The following is a 14,357-nucleotide window of genomic DNA, read 5'->3' as shown; positions in this document are numbered from 1 at the left end:
GTATAATGAACCTTCTTGGACTTTACATTTTTATAATCCCAACACTTTTAGATGTACTGCACCTGCTGCATACAACAAGGTACAAAGTGATCTTTAGCTTCAAAACGTAGTGGAATCTATTGAGTCCAGGATGTCTGTTTGCAAATGTTTTATCAGATTTTCCAATGTGAATCTGATATATGTGCTTTTATGTTAATTGTTCCAACTGTGTTCCTCATATTCTTTGCCAGGCGTCCCTTGTTAAATATATATGTAATGTCAATGGGACAAACCTGCTCAAATAAAGGCTAAATACAATGAAATAATACATGAAGACGAACTGAAGACAGGAAAGTAAATCAGGAGAGAATTAATATTTGTAAGAACTGCGCAGTATTAGACAGAGCCCTGATGACCCATCAAATATTGAAGAAATGTCTTCTGGAACCAGGAATTCATATTTCAGACTTGCTCTAAGACTGTCTTCTCCAATGAATGAATATTTCATTTCAGAAAAGAGAGTGGCCCTGAAAGGCACCATTACCAAACCCTAATGTCAGGGGGAAAGCATTCTCCACATTTAGTTGGAAGTTAGGGTGAAATGATAAGAGCCGTCCATGCGTAACACAATCTGATGGGGTTATGCATTGGCATCACATTAGCATAGCCTGACTGTGTGTCCTAAATGACTGCAATAGGAAACTAGGGGAACTTGGAGCACAAGGGTTTTCAATTTATCATCTCGCTCATCTGGTGAGAAGGAACAAAAGTCTGAAATGTTTAAAAACTCAGCGCTGACACAGTCAGTGCATCAACGTGCAGAGAACAATCTGATCTTTTAGGGAGTGATCTAATTTTAGCAAAGACAGGTAGTTATTTTCTATTTTCAGGCTAAGAATATCCCAGTTCACACAACAAGAGTCCTGCTGGAGATACCTTCTCGCTGAATTAAATGTGTAAGCAAGTGAAAGGTCCGGTTTCAGGGACACAAGGGCAGGCAGTGGTGGAAACTATAATGACTTAAATACAGCGTTTCAGTACATTTTTTAGATACTTTATACATAACTCCACTACCTTAAAAAGGATCCTGTTTTCCTATATTTCTTCCTGAAGCTCGGTAAATGTGGATGTGTAATGTAAGGCAAACTATTTCTTCCTGAATAGGTAATGTGACTGTCATATCTTCTGACTTGTTCACATGGGTGCCTTCAAATATGTGTAATGTGCTTACAGTCTCAATCTTAGCATGCCTACAACCTGCATATTAAATAGGATTAAAGCAATTTAAAGTCTTCTTTCAGTTTTGTTCAAACCAAAACGTTTGAAGGTTTATTTTAGCCTTCCTGAGAGTTGGATGGGTTCATCTGTATATTACATTTTTGCATCTGCAGCAAAAGTAAAACGTTGATGAAGTAATGTTTTTGAGAGTGCAGGAGGAAATCTGATCAATCACCATGCTGCAATTAAACCGGGGCTTGAGAGTAATCAGGCTAATGCGACACATGCAACCGCTTTGATTTCCTGCCTTCAATCTTTTGTGTGTGTGCACAGTCACTGCCCCGCATGTCTTACTGCAGCGTGTACACCGAGAGGATCGGAGAGGTCATCCCTGAGCAACTACACCTGCTTTTTCTTCCTCTCTAGAATTGTCCCTGCTCGTACAGAAAGAAAAAGAGAGGGCAAGAAAGAGATATCCTTGGTGTGGAAATAGTTAAAGCCATAAAGACGTACAGTACCTCAGCCCTGACCCCATGCCCTCCTAGGTATCCCCCTGCGCGGAATTCTTATTCCCTACCAAACTGACAAAGTGTTTTTAATCTTTTCTTTCCCTCTCTCCTGGAGATTGGGGAAACAAAAATCAATAGCTCCTGGCAGGCGATCTAGCAGGCTGGTGAATTACAGGGTCTGCGCTGCAGCCAGAGCGCTGCATCATAGGGGCCTTGGAATGAGAGACCTTGGGAGAGGCATCAGAGACACAGGAGGTTGCAGGGTCACTCTGGGTCCGCAGTCTGAGGAGCCGGGTATTTACTGCCTAGGCCAGCTCGCCGCGATGAAAAATAACTGCCACACTGAACAGAGAGAGGGATGGACGGGGTGAGAAAGATGGCGGGAGAGACAGATAAGACAGACGGAGAGGAAGAGAGAGAGGTGGTGCATATACGAGCAGATGAAGTCTTGGGAGACTTTGCTGTGATTTGTGTGTGCTCCCCTCATGTGCTATGTGCAGTACAGGTATGATGTCAAGCAGAAGAGTAATGTGGTTTTTTCCCCCCTTCTCCCTCCCAAATGGGAAATGATTAATTAGCGTTTGGTTATTTAGAACGTGGCAGCGCAGGCCGATCAATATGCATGGGCCCATCTGTCAATACGTGATTTCTGCTGGTAATTAGCTGATGTGGGCCAGTGGTTGTGAATATTGCCTGGCAACTGACAGCCTGGTTGTTTCTCTCATCACTGGGGGGTGCACAGGTGGTAGTAGCTCACTGCCAATCGATAATATACTGTGCTTCAAGGTCCAAACCAGGTTCATAAAGACATCATCCATGATAATATATGGAGTAAAGAGTCATTTCTAAATTTTCATTAATTCCAGTATGAAGGAGGGTGTAGATTTATGCTCAAAAAACCAAAGTCATTCAATCATGAATCATAAATAATAACAATGAAAGTTGAGGTTTTACATAAACTTTGAACAGCTACTTGTGTAAACATACATTTGCTCCAGAGGTGGAAATTGCATCTCAGGCACTATGAAAATGTGTCAAATCACTCAATTATAACAACTCGAGACAGCTGGCAGCGAGACAATTAGGAGTGTGAAAATGATAATGATGATTATGATGAACAAAAAAATTAATTGCTTTGTTTTCAAACCGAGGCGATATTTACAGTCTCGTGTGCAACCCCTAGTCTGTTCATGGCTAACGTTCATTTCTTGGTTAGTTGGGTAACCCTCAACTGGATTCAATTAAAAAAAGTCAAATCATCGCTGAAAAACTGTGTCAACAAATATAGAGATTTGGGGAAATTCTGATCAAATGAAAAAGATTATTTTGAAATATTGAGAAATGTCTGGTGATGGTACTGTCACCATCGTTGAATTATTTAATAGGGCCCACCAGGCACAGGGGCCAAAGGGGTCAAGAGCCTCAGTTTGAAAGGGCTGTTAACAGTTCTAGTTGGAAAGTCAATCAAACGAACACAAAGACAATGCATACAACCACAAAGAGACAGAAAGGAACCACAAAGAAACCTGAATTGACAGAAAGTGAAACAAAAAACAGCCACAGAGATACGTCAAAAACCACAAAGAAACACACAATTATCTAAAAGAGACACTAAACAGCCACAATGACACTCAAAATAACTCCAAAGCTAAGCAAAACCACTGCAAAAAGATGTATATCTGAATAGTAATTGTTAATAATCACAAACTTGGTGCACAATCTAATTCCCATAACATGATTGTCATAAAGCCGAGAACAGGGCAGGTTTTCAAAATTATGGAAATTCACAGTTTTTACAGGATAGCGACAATGTGAACTAAGCAGTTTGAACAAAAGCTAATTATCCAGTCATACCAGAATCATTTGAATCTTTTGATTCACTTACAGATAAACTAAACACATTTTCGTAATTAGATTAATTGACCTTGTTTTGGCTTATAGTTGCTTTTCATTACACTTGTAGTAGCTCTTTAAGGAGTAAATTGAACGGGATAAAAGTGATGTCAATAACACAATCCAACTCTAAGAAAAAAATCTGGTGAAATGTGCCTCTATTAAACTATTTCTCGTCACCTGAGCCATTACATGTTATATTCCCTAATTTTACCCTCACAGTATATGTCTAAGTTCATCAGATCACTCAAACAGTGAAGCCAACGAGCATAAGGTGGTGTAAACCTCTGCAGAAGGATGCCTCTCTGTCTCTCTTTGGCATTTGCATATTAGAGTGTTTTCTGGGGAAAATGAGCTGTAGAAATTAATTCAGGATTAATTGGTGCCTTTATCTCGTTAGGACAATCTAATTTAGGGGATGATGGAATTGTTTAGACTCCCTTTTGCATAATTGGATTGCGGTGAATGGCTGTCATTACCGTCTTTTTAGCATCGTCTGTGGGCCCCCTCTCTCTCCTGCCGGCCCCAGCCTCATAAAGAGCGATGATGTGTTACGCCAGTGTTTTGCTAACCCCTGGAACACACCAAGCATGCTGCAAGAGGCAAGCATGTGGCTAACCGCGCAGCAGTGATTAACTCTCTTCTCAGAGCCATTAGCATTACAGCAAGCAGCACGCTGTTGAGGAGATCTCACATGAACACATAAGCATGTGGCTAACAACACGGCGATCATCGGCTGTTAGAGACAGCCATTAGTTTTTAGTCTGAGACGTTGGCATGCTTTGGTGTGTGTGGTTCTGACAGAAATACCTGACCCCCACAGGAGCTGGGCAAGATCTCAAAATATCTCAACGCTTTTATTTTGGTTTATTCTCCGGCACACAGATGGTTTGCATTGGGCTAGGTTTTGTTGTTGTTTTTTTAACGTGGGATGAAAATCAATATGAGAGAGGCAAAGCTCATGTAAAGGATCACTCGCTGGAATACCTGATCTTCTCACTTCAACAACATTGATGTAACTATGGAAACAAGTTCCCAAGATAAACGGAGATATGCCTATCTCCTGACGAAAGGCTCTTTTATATCACTCCCAGCCAGTTATACCCTATACCACAACACAGGAGAAGCGTATATCTGCTGCTCCTCGCTATGATACCATCATCATTTTTCTGAAAGCACAAATTGTATAGATATTATTCTGCGGGCCGCTCTCTGGTAAACAAGGCAGAGTGAAATCTAATCTATGGTGCTGATACTCAGGCTGAGCCAGGCTAATTGAGTTGATGTAGTTTGTCCCCGGAGGAGCTGGACATACAGTCAAGACGGACTCTATTAAGTCATATAGCTCACATACTGTACTTACTGGAAGTGACTTGCGTTTATTTTGTCACAGTTGTCAACGGTCGTGACGCACATAAAACTACGGAAAGTACAATCTGATTACTTGCATGTCATTATGAGGATTAAACTGCAGAAAAGTAACAACAAGCAGCCGTGACTGTCCTTATGTCTACCGTCATTCCCTATGCCTTCCTCCCCATGTTCGTGATGCACACTGTGTCGTGCTTTTGATGCATTTCAGCCCCCCTCTTCTCGTCTAGTGCCATTTCCATTCTTTGCATAAATGCAGTCTAACAGTATTAAGTATTCATGCGTGTTGGGGAAGGTGGTGCCTGTCCTTCAGGGTAAGTGTCAGGCCTGCGTGCGGCACAAGAAAAGCCCCGGGGAGAGGAGAACATTAGGATCCATCAGCCTGACAGACAAATCATTCTCTCATGTAAACATAAATATGAGGGTATGTTTCCACCGCCATCCCACTATCTGTTGCTAGGCTACCTTGCATTAAGCAGTGTAGCTGTCCCTGTTCATTTTGCTCCAGGGATTCCAGCAATACCATCATATAACCTGCTGAGTCTTAATGAGAAGGCCTGCTCATATGAGTGGATATGAACATGGTGAGATGTGAAATTTATTCAAAACACAGGAATTCAGCTGTCTGTCAGCGTCGTAGCGGCATGGAAATGTTTATGAATTTGAAGTGTTTTGGAAAAAGAAGCTTTGAGGGAAATATTTCTCTGCCTCTGCACAAACACACCTGACATAAGAAAAGGTCACAATGGATCAGCACACACACACACACACACACACACACACACACACACACACACACATGCACTGATGCTTCCACAGTTGCTTAGACACACATTCTCACACACACACACACACACACACACACACACACACACACACACACACACACACACACACAAAATAAACAATATGTGACACTGAGCTCCATAAAGGTCATTTGTTGTTGAGGAATCACTGATCCCCACGAGCATTAACAAAGTCAATTAACAATTCTCCCACAAAGAGGAAAGGAACCCATCTCCCATAAAAATAGAGCGCCGAGTGTCGTCCAAGCACCCCCACAATTATAACAACTCTGCGTCCCCCAGATAATTATGTGAGCCATAAATGGGGAGAGAAAGACAGTAGAAGGCAATGGTCACTGAGAAGAAAGAGAAGGGAGATGAGGGGAAGCAGCGCCAACAGCTGGTTTGAATAGATTGTGTGTGGGATGAATTAAAAAGTTGAACCTTTCCCTGGCCGTATTCAGATGTCTGCCACTGGGTGATTAATCATGGCCGTCAGGACCTGTAATCCCTTTCAGTGGGAAACAAATGCAGCCACTGTCCTCTCTTCTCCAATGCGCCCAGGGCCCAGGGCCACCAGCCCGCCTGCCTGGTCACAATACCTGAACCGCAGAGAGGGCACCCTGGGGAGCGGGGATGTGTGGACACACTGTAATCTGCTCCAAACATGATGGGAAGAACAAAAAAGCTGGATTTCAACAAAATTGTATGGCACCCTTTATTGGTTTTGTAACATCCTTTTTGTATCTCGCAGTCAATAGTTGAGGCAGGTGGCACGGCGGCACGTCCAACGCAAATGGAGCAGCTATGAAAAAAACAAACATGCCTTCGGGGACCTAAAGAAGGCTGTGAATGGCTTTAGATGACAGAGGAGTTATTTTTTCTCTGACTGATATCAGACCTCTCCTGCTTGCAGCTGCTTTAGTCACTGAACTTCATGTCATGTTCCTACACGGTGGTAAACAGCTGATCTAGTTTAGAAAAGACAGTGAGAAAGTCAAGAGCCAGCAACATTCAGAGCCCGGGAGAAGAAAGTGTGTCATCAGCATAAAAATAGAAGCCCTCTAACGAATTCCTAATCATATCCCCCATTTCCTCGAGGGGCTATGCTAAAGAGGTTAAAACACCAGCCGGTAGATGAGAATATGTGGCGCATTAGCTCTGGAGATTAATTCTTGGCATTCCAAAGGTTTTCACTCTTATTGATTGTTAAATTCCCTATTATCTCCTCAGAACCACAAAACATGACTATTCTCTGTGCAGCCATGTGTCCTTTCTGCAAATGTTAAAAGCTCAATAATGGGGAGTAATTTCTCCTTAATGTCTAACACTAGTGAGGATATCAGGGATGTTCTGTGCCTACTTTGTCAATCAATCAAGGGGGAATAATATCATAAAAGCAAAATGCACTACTTACACATCAAAGGCAGTGAAGAAAGCATCAATCTTGACTTAAGCTTGACTGAATCAAGTAATGCCTGTGTGGCTTTTACGAGTGAATAAATCGAATGCCCTTCAAAAGGGCGCCCCCGTACTGATTCTAATGGTGTATATGGCCTCGCAGTGATCACCCAAAAAAACTTAGTATTAAAAAATCCTTTGTATCCAACAAAAGGCAAATGTCAGTGTTCCCACTGAGTGAAAGATTGCTTTTATATGTGTGAAAGGTTGTGAGGGTAGTAATTCAGCGCGGCCGGAGAAGGTGGTGTGTGTTGGCAGCACGGCAGGCTGTGGAGAATGAGCCACGGCCAGCCGTTTCCAGAGCCTTTGTGTGTCTCTGTTTGACCAGGCGTCTCCTGGTCCACAGGAGCACAGCTTCAACACATGGAGCAAAGGAACAAAGCAGCCATTATCAGCCCTATCTCATCCCCACCCTGCCTCGACTCACTGACACCCAGGGACAAACAGTGGCAGGGCCCGGCCGCTCAGCTTTGCTGGGGGACTCTAAAGCGGACACTGAAGCGGACTGGGAGGTCCATTAAACACATAGGCGACACCTTAGCTGTAGACAAACATCAACACAATAGCATGCGGCGCTGGTTGCCACGGAGATGGGGGAAAACAGAGTACAGCGCCAGCGGTGACAAAGAAAGGGAGGGGTCAGGCATCGTGGGCCACTGGCAACTGAAAAGCCTCTGCGAAACACACAACACCCTTTCTTACTTTGTGTCACAAACACTGTATACCTTAAGCATCCATTCAGTAACACGTGAAGATTTACCGACAAGTAATCTGCATACAGGATCTCTGCAACGCAAAGTTTATGCTAATGCGAATAGAGTTTCCCAACAAAGGACTGAAGCATATGTGCAGTTTAAATTTGTCTACTCTTATACTAAATGCTCTGTATCAGTATTTACTCCTATTAGATAATAAACATTGCAAATTCCTTTAGTGAGTTTAAACATGCCATGCTTGGTAGCAGCTCCTTTTTAAGACATAGACACAATGGTTGAAAACACTACATATGTTTCAATATATGTTGATGAAGTAATAACCCTCAGTTTATCATTCAATATATGTAGAATACAATCCAAATGTGGGACAAATATCTTATTTTTGTTATTTCATTCTTGATAAATGTAAGGATTAGAAACGCACTCAAGAGATAAACTTAAAACAAGAAAAAAGGGTACGACTACTTCACATGAAGTAAATTAAGTGTTTGCAATGGAGGCGTAGTGAAGTGTAGACGTTTTAAATTCTAAATGTTCTCAGGCTAAACCTTGAATCCCATAAAATAGCTAAAGAAGTACTCTGTCAAAATGTTTAAAACAAGCCTGTTTTCTTAAGTTGACACTTTGGAAAATCCTGGCTTTCATTGGACAGTGAGAAAGGGCTGCACTATCAATCTGTTAACAGAAGCTGTGTTTGTTTATTAATGATGTATGTCTCATGTCTGCTCTCAGTTTGTTAGAACTACAATAAAGTTCAATGTGTGACATAGACTACGTTTCAAATTTTGCATGTAAATTGTGAAAGTACAACTGAGTGTGAAGTGAGTGAGATGAGAGAAATGATCAAAGCTTTAGTAAAGAAAATGAGTGTGCATACATAAACACAAAGAACAGTTTACCTGTTTTGGTCACTTGGCTGTCAATTTAAATATAAATTCAAATCACTGAATTACAAAACCTACTATTCTCACAAACCAAAGTAAACCATGTTAATTGTCTATTTAAATGGGTGTCATTTATATTAGTGTAATGTTCTTGATGCTGACACATTTGCACCTGAACAGTTGTATGTTGGGTTTTTTGCCCTGTCTGCAGATTCCATGCTGGAAGAAAATATTATAATTTGTGTGCTACAGTCGAGTACTCGATGCCTTAGTCTAGAAATGCCAATCATGATATCCATAACTCATAAAGTATTTACAAATAAAAGGAACTGAGGTTTTGCCTTTAGATGATGATTCCAAGTGTAAATGAAATTCAAAAGCGGAGTGGGCCAGAATAAATTGGACAAGTAAGCTGAGGTAGCAAAACGCTGGAATTTATAGAGAGGGCATTGTGGAAATTGGAGTTTCCTGTTTTGATTTAGTTTTCATTCAGCACAAACTGCATGTGGTGATAAATAGTGCTTTTCTGCATCACAAGAGTTTTCTGTTCGAGCCTGCTTTCTGTCTATTTTTTCACTTACGACTAGCGAATAAAACCAGTCGATACAATCATCCCCTCTGCCCTCTGAATCTGACAGCATGTCTGCTAAACACTTCAAGTGTACTACGAGAAGTAAGTCAGTTTCTCTTTCGCTTTCCTTCCCTCTCCTCTCTTCCTGTGCTGCTGTTGTGCATAGCTCTTCCTCCTCTCCACCTGCCTGAGCTGCTGTGGCCTTGTCTGAATCCTCTGAATTCCCACTCCACTGCAGTGTATCCACCTGGAAACACCACAGATGCCAGCACTTGGTAAGTTGCAAAAAAAAACAAGGAAAGTGATCGGATGAAGATGTCAGTTATGGCAAATAGAACTCTGTCACACTCCTATAACATCTCTGTCACTGATTATCAGACCGGAGAGTCGAACACACACACACACACACACACACACACACACACACACACACAATATTGGGCTGTTAAACAGAAGCATGAGAAGAGCTCTAATAACACTGAAGTAACCAGATGACACAGATGTGGAAACTAAATATACACAATGAAGAGCCCTGAAAAATACTCGGCACTGAATTTTTTTTTTTTAAAACAAGGCAACCACAAAGTCCTTTGTACTTTTCCAAACTTTAGGTGTCGTGTTAGATCACTGTCAGACTCATGATGGACAGTTTTACTTATTTTTTAAAAAGGATAAAAAAAATTGTAGCAAAAACAGAGATATCATCTTTTCTGCAGGCTTTATTCTATCTTGTCAAAACATGATGCCTATATTACCCACAGAGTCATTGGAGATTTGGGCGGTTGGTAAAACAACCTAAATAACAATAAAAAACAAAGTCCGTTCTATGTGTGTTCAGTGAAGCATTTCCATTTATTTTCCAATCAAAGTAGCTAGCACTAGCTCTAAAAGGCGCCAGATGAAATCAAACGCTCATTTGCATATTCGTGCCATCGAGATTTACAAAAGTTTAGCGGTTGCAGTAAGAGAGAGACCCCTTGTGGTTGAGCCGTATTAGGAATAAATTATAATATAATACATATAAAAATATATCTTGGTCATTTCTTAATGAAAAGTAACTTTTTGGAGTTAGAGTTTGCCAAATTGTTCAAGTAAACCTCCAGTTGGCAGGGATGGTAAAGTCTTGCTGGTAGTTTCTAAGCTCTGAGAAAACACAGAGAACGATTTGGTTGACTTACAATACAACTTGGAAGCATTAGAGTGAAACAGTTGAATATGTGTCTGATGCGCTATGCACTTTTGTTAAGCTTTTGTTATACTACTTCTATGGTGCAACAGGTGGTGCTAGCACTTGTTGAAACTAATTTACTTTTATTCTGCAAATAAGATGTGATTCAAGTAAAGTCTAGTTCATCTATAATGAAAGAAGAAAAGAAAATGGCTGAAATATGCTGAAAGAAAGATGCCCTGTTGGCTTTCTGAAATCTGTTGAAAAACCTTCACTGGTTAATAACCCAAATCACATAATATGCACATTTTAACTTGTTGATTAGGTTATTCATCAAGACTGACAAGATGTATTATTAAGAGAAAAAGGTGTGTTACGTTGCTGCCAGGAGACCAGAGTGCTTTGTGAAAACAACCTGAGGACCTAGCATTGATTTCATATCTAATTTATTTCCTTGTAGACAGGGGTTTGAGTAAAGGGAGGGTCTTAAGCACTTGGGTTGTTTTTCTTGAGTCCTCCAGGGTGGGAGGAAAGGATCACGGGGTGAGGAGTCAAGGGGAGGACAATGTGACTGATTGAGCTGAGGCATTAGGTCAGCGTCGGGAAGCTGAATCAAACCCAAGCAAGACCCTCCACACAACTAACTATGATCAAATACATCATCCGGCTCTGTCAACACATGTGTCCAGCTGGACGCTATATGACTTCCACATGTTCCTATGAGCTGGGCTACACAGCAACACACATTAGAGGCCTTATCAGCACGCAGCTCAAAGCAGAGCCCTGAAAAAAGCAGCGTTACAGCGGAATAATGGATGCATGAAATCAATCAGTGAGTTTCAAAAGGTCATAATGTGCAAAGAAACCATATAATCTCTAAAATGGTCCACAAAGAGAAATTCAACAACAGGACATTAATTGGAAACGGGTGAACACGACTTGTTTTAACATTCAAAACGTGTGTGCTTTTTACATTAGCCAGATAATTAATGTGCTGCAATCATCACTAGTCACTATTGGGATGAGAATTAATCTACACAATAGCTCCATTTCAAAGAAAATGTATCACAAAGTACATGTTTCTTTTCAGTATTCTTCCAACATTCGTCCACGGTACTTTCAATACAGAATTCAATTATGCGGAACACCTGAACAAACAATATCTCACAGCCAATTATTCAGCGCCTTGGAGACCATTGGCAAACAAATTAGCAATGTTAATGTGAGAGAGTCTTGATATTTTTGGCTGTGTGTGCTTACAAAGGCAGCAGCACTGCTCCCCCGCTCTATACACTGTAGCTTTTCGGGCTATTGTTGACTGATAAATTAAACAGATTTGACTTGATTTGAGAACAAAAAGGAAATTTCAGATGTCAGTCTGCTCCTCTTCCTCAGATAGGAGTCATCTTCAAACTGTGATTGCAGCATTCATAATTGTCAGAAACTTCTAGACTATAAAGAATAATGTTTTTGACACCAGACAGCCGTATTTCAGGTTCAGTCTGAGCAGTGCTACTCTGCTTGACATTTCAGCTTCCAGACAGAACAATGAAAAACAACCATGAGATATCTTGGCAAGGCTATTGCCCTGTGTATTGATTGGGCAAAGGCCCAACATCCCCTCACTAAAAAGAGATTAAAATATCAGACTTGTCTAAGACATTTATGGAGTCTGTGACCTCAGCCAACGCTAAAGTGGAGTACATACATCATAGTCCATCTCTGTGAGCTGCACTGAGTCTTGAGTAGCACTGACAGAGAGAGAGAAGAGAGGCTGAGCATTCAACTGCACCTCCATGGGCTGATGCGGAATAGATTAGGCTCCAAACTGTAGGTGTAAATCAACTAAGTTGTTGTTTCATTAAAAATTCACACCACGTTGTTGCATGTTAATGTTTAACACTGTGAGCTGTTGTCTGGGATGCTTCTCTTACACCATCTTTTTTTTTTGGTTAAAATGGATGAGATGGATTCTGTGGGAAAGGCAGGGAGACAAAAGCGTGAAAGATGTGTGTATCCATTCACAGCTCCAGAGAACCTTCATTACAGAGCAAGCAGGTCCTGTCAACGTCTTTTCATTACATGGTCCCATATATCCACCCCTGGTGTCCAAACGGTCCGCTCTGTCGCCTGTCAAGAAAAGGCACTCTCGGGGAAAGTCCTCCTATCTCCCCGATCCCCTTCACCACGCCTGATTCCAGACTGTGAGGCGGGAGAGGCCAGGCAGAAAGGGAGGAATCGTGTTTGCCATCAACAGCTCAAGAGAGTAGCATGGCAGCAAGATTGATGACACCCTCCCCGAAAGTAACAAAAGAACTCCTGTGCACGAGGGCCCGCTTATGGGGCTTGATAGAGTTGTCATCCTCTTAATAAACAGCTCTGATATGTCAGCGGCAGTGGCAGCAGGGACTACACCATGTTCACCCACCAAGCCATGGGCAGGACCACCTACTGGCACCACAGCACACACATCCGCGGGCAATCTCTCCACATGGAGCCCCCGTGGGCGTTAGCAGGACGATTACTGGAGAAGAATAAATGCTTAACTATTCCTGTCTCTTAAAATCATTGTTGTGCAAGGTAAATTATGCAATAACATCTGTGGAAATAATTCACATTCATCGTGATTTTGTTGGGGCGTGAGTTTATCTGTGAGACACAAAGCAAGTGCCATTTTTACCTCAGTCAAGGAGGTTAGGTTTTGAACTCAGTTTGCATGTCTGTCAGCAGGATTACAGGAAAACTACAAACTCAATTTTCATGAAACTGGATGGTAGGTTGTTTTTTGGTCAAAGGAAGAGACCATTACATTTTGGAGCGGTTAAAAATAACAGGGAGGTTGAATAAATTATGTTTCACTTTCATTAACGTTGCTATATTTTGGTGCATTCGTGTCGTTTGGGAAAAACCCCAAAAATGAGTTCCTCACCGAAAGATAATTCATGTGTACATTATCTACGGTCGGAACAACGACATGGAAACGGATATTAACGTGTTGCTTTGAGCCATTGACCACAACATATCTACTTTATGGTGTTCACCTTGTTTCCACATCAAGTCTTGAACCACATGTACAGCAAAATCTTTCCAACTCAGGATAACGGGCTATCCTAGGAGAACGTTAATGCACCATTGGCCTTGGGAAAGGTCTGCGCTCTGAGTGCAAATCTAGTGTTGTCGTTCAGTTTGACGAAAAAACAAGTGGAATTTTTGGATCTTGTACTTCTTAAATATGAGAGAACAGGGTCAGCTTAAGCACACATTAAAAAGGGGGACTGTAGATTTTCACAGAGAGGCTGTTGTATGCTCACAATGTTTATAAAACCCACAATATTCTGAGCAGTAAAACAAAAGAGTGCTGCTACTTTAGTTCATCAAAAGAACCACCAGGATACTAGCAATCACAATAACTAATGTCTGTGGTGACTGACAAGCCAGCAAAAACACACAAAAACCATAAAAAATCAAGCAGTTGTTAAATAAATAAGTTAAAAGCAATAATAAATCTTGCCAATATTATTAATGTACATTTTCTTGGGATATCAGCTACTATAATATAGCATTACTGTATACTACCATTGCTTTTTATAAGGTTGTTTCACAGTATCATGAGTTCTGTGTTTTAATTTAAAGAAGAAAAACTAAATAAAAAGGCAGCACATTTTATCAGGAATATGAGAGACGAGGATGACAAACACACAAATTCCTGCCAAGAAAATGGACCCAAAAATCGTTTTATATAGTCTGCCACTTACAATATTCACTTATTTTTCACCAGAAATGTTGTTGTCTCTGTCACGAT

Source organism: Gymnodraco acuticeps, unplaced genomic scaffold (assembly GCF_902827175.1).
Source record: "Gymnodraco acuticeps unplaced genomic scaffold, fGymAcu1.1, whole genome shotgun sequence".
NCBI classification, from domain to species: Eukaryota; Metazoa; Chordata; class Actinopteri; order Perciformes; family Bathydraconidae; genus Gymnodraco; species Gymnodraco acuticeps.
This window is presented reverse-complemented; position numbering follows the sequence as displayed.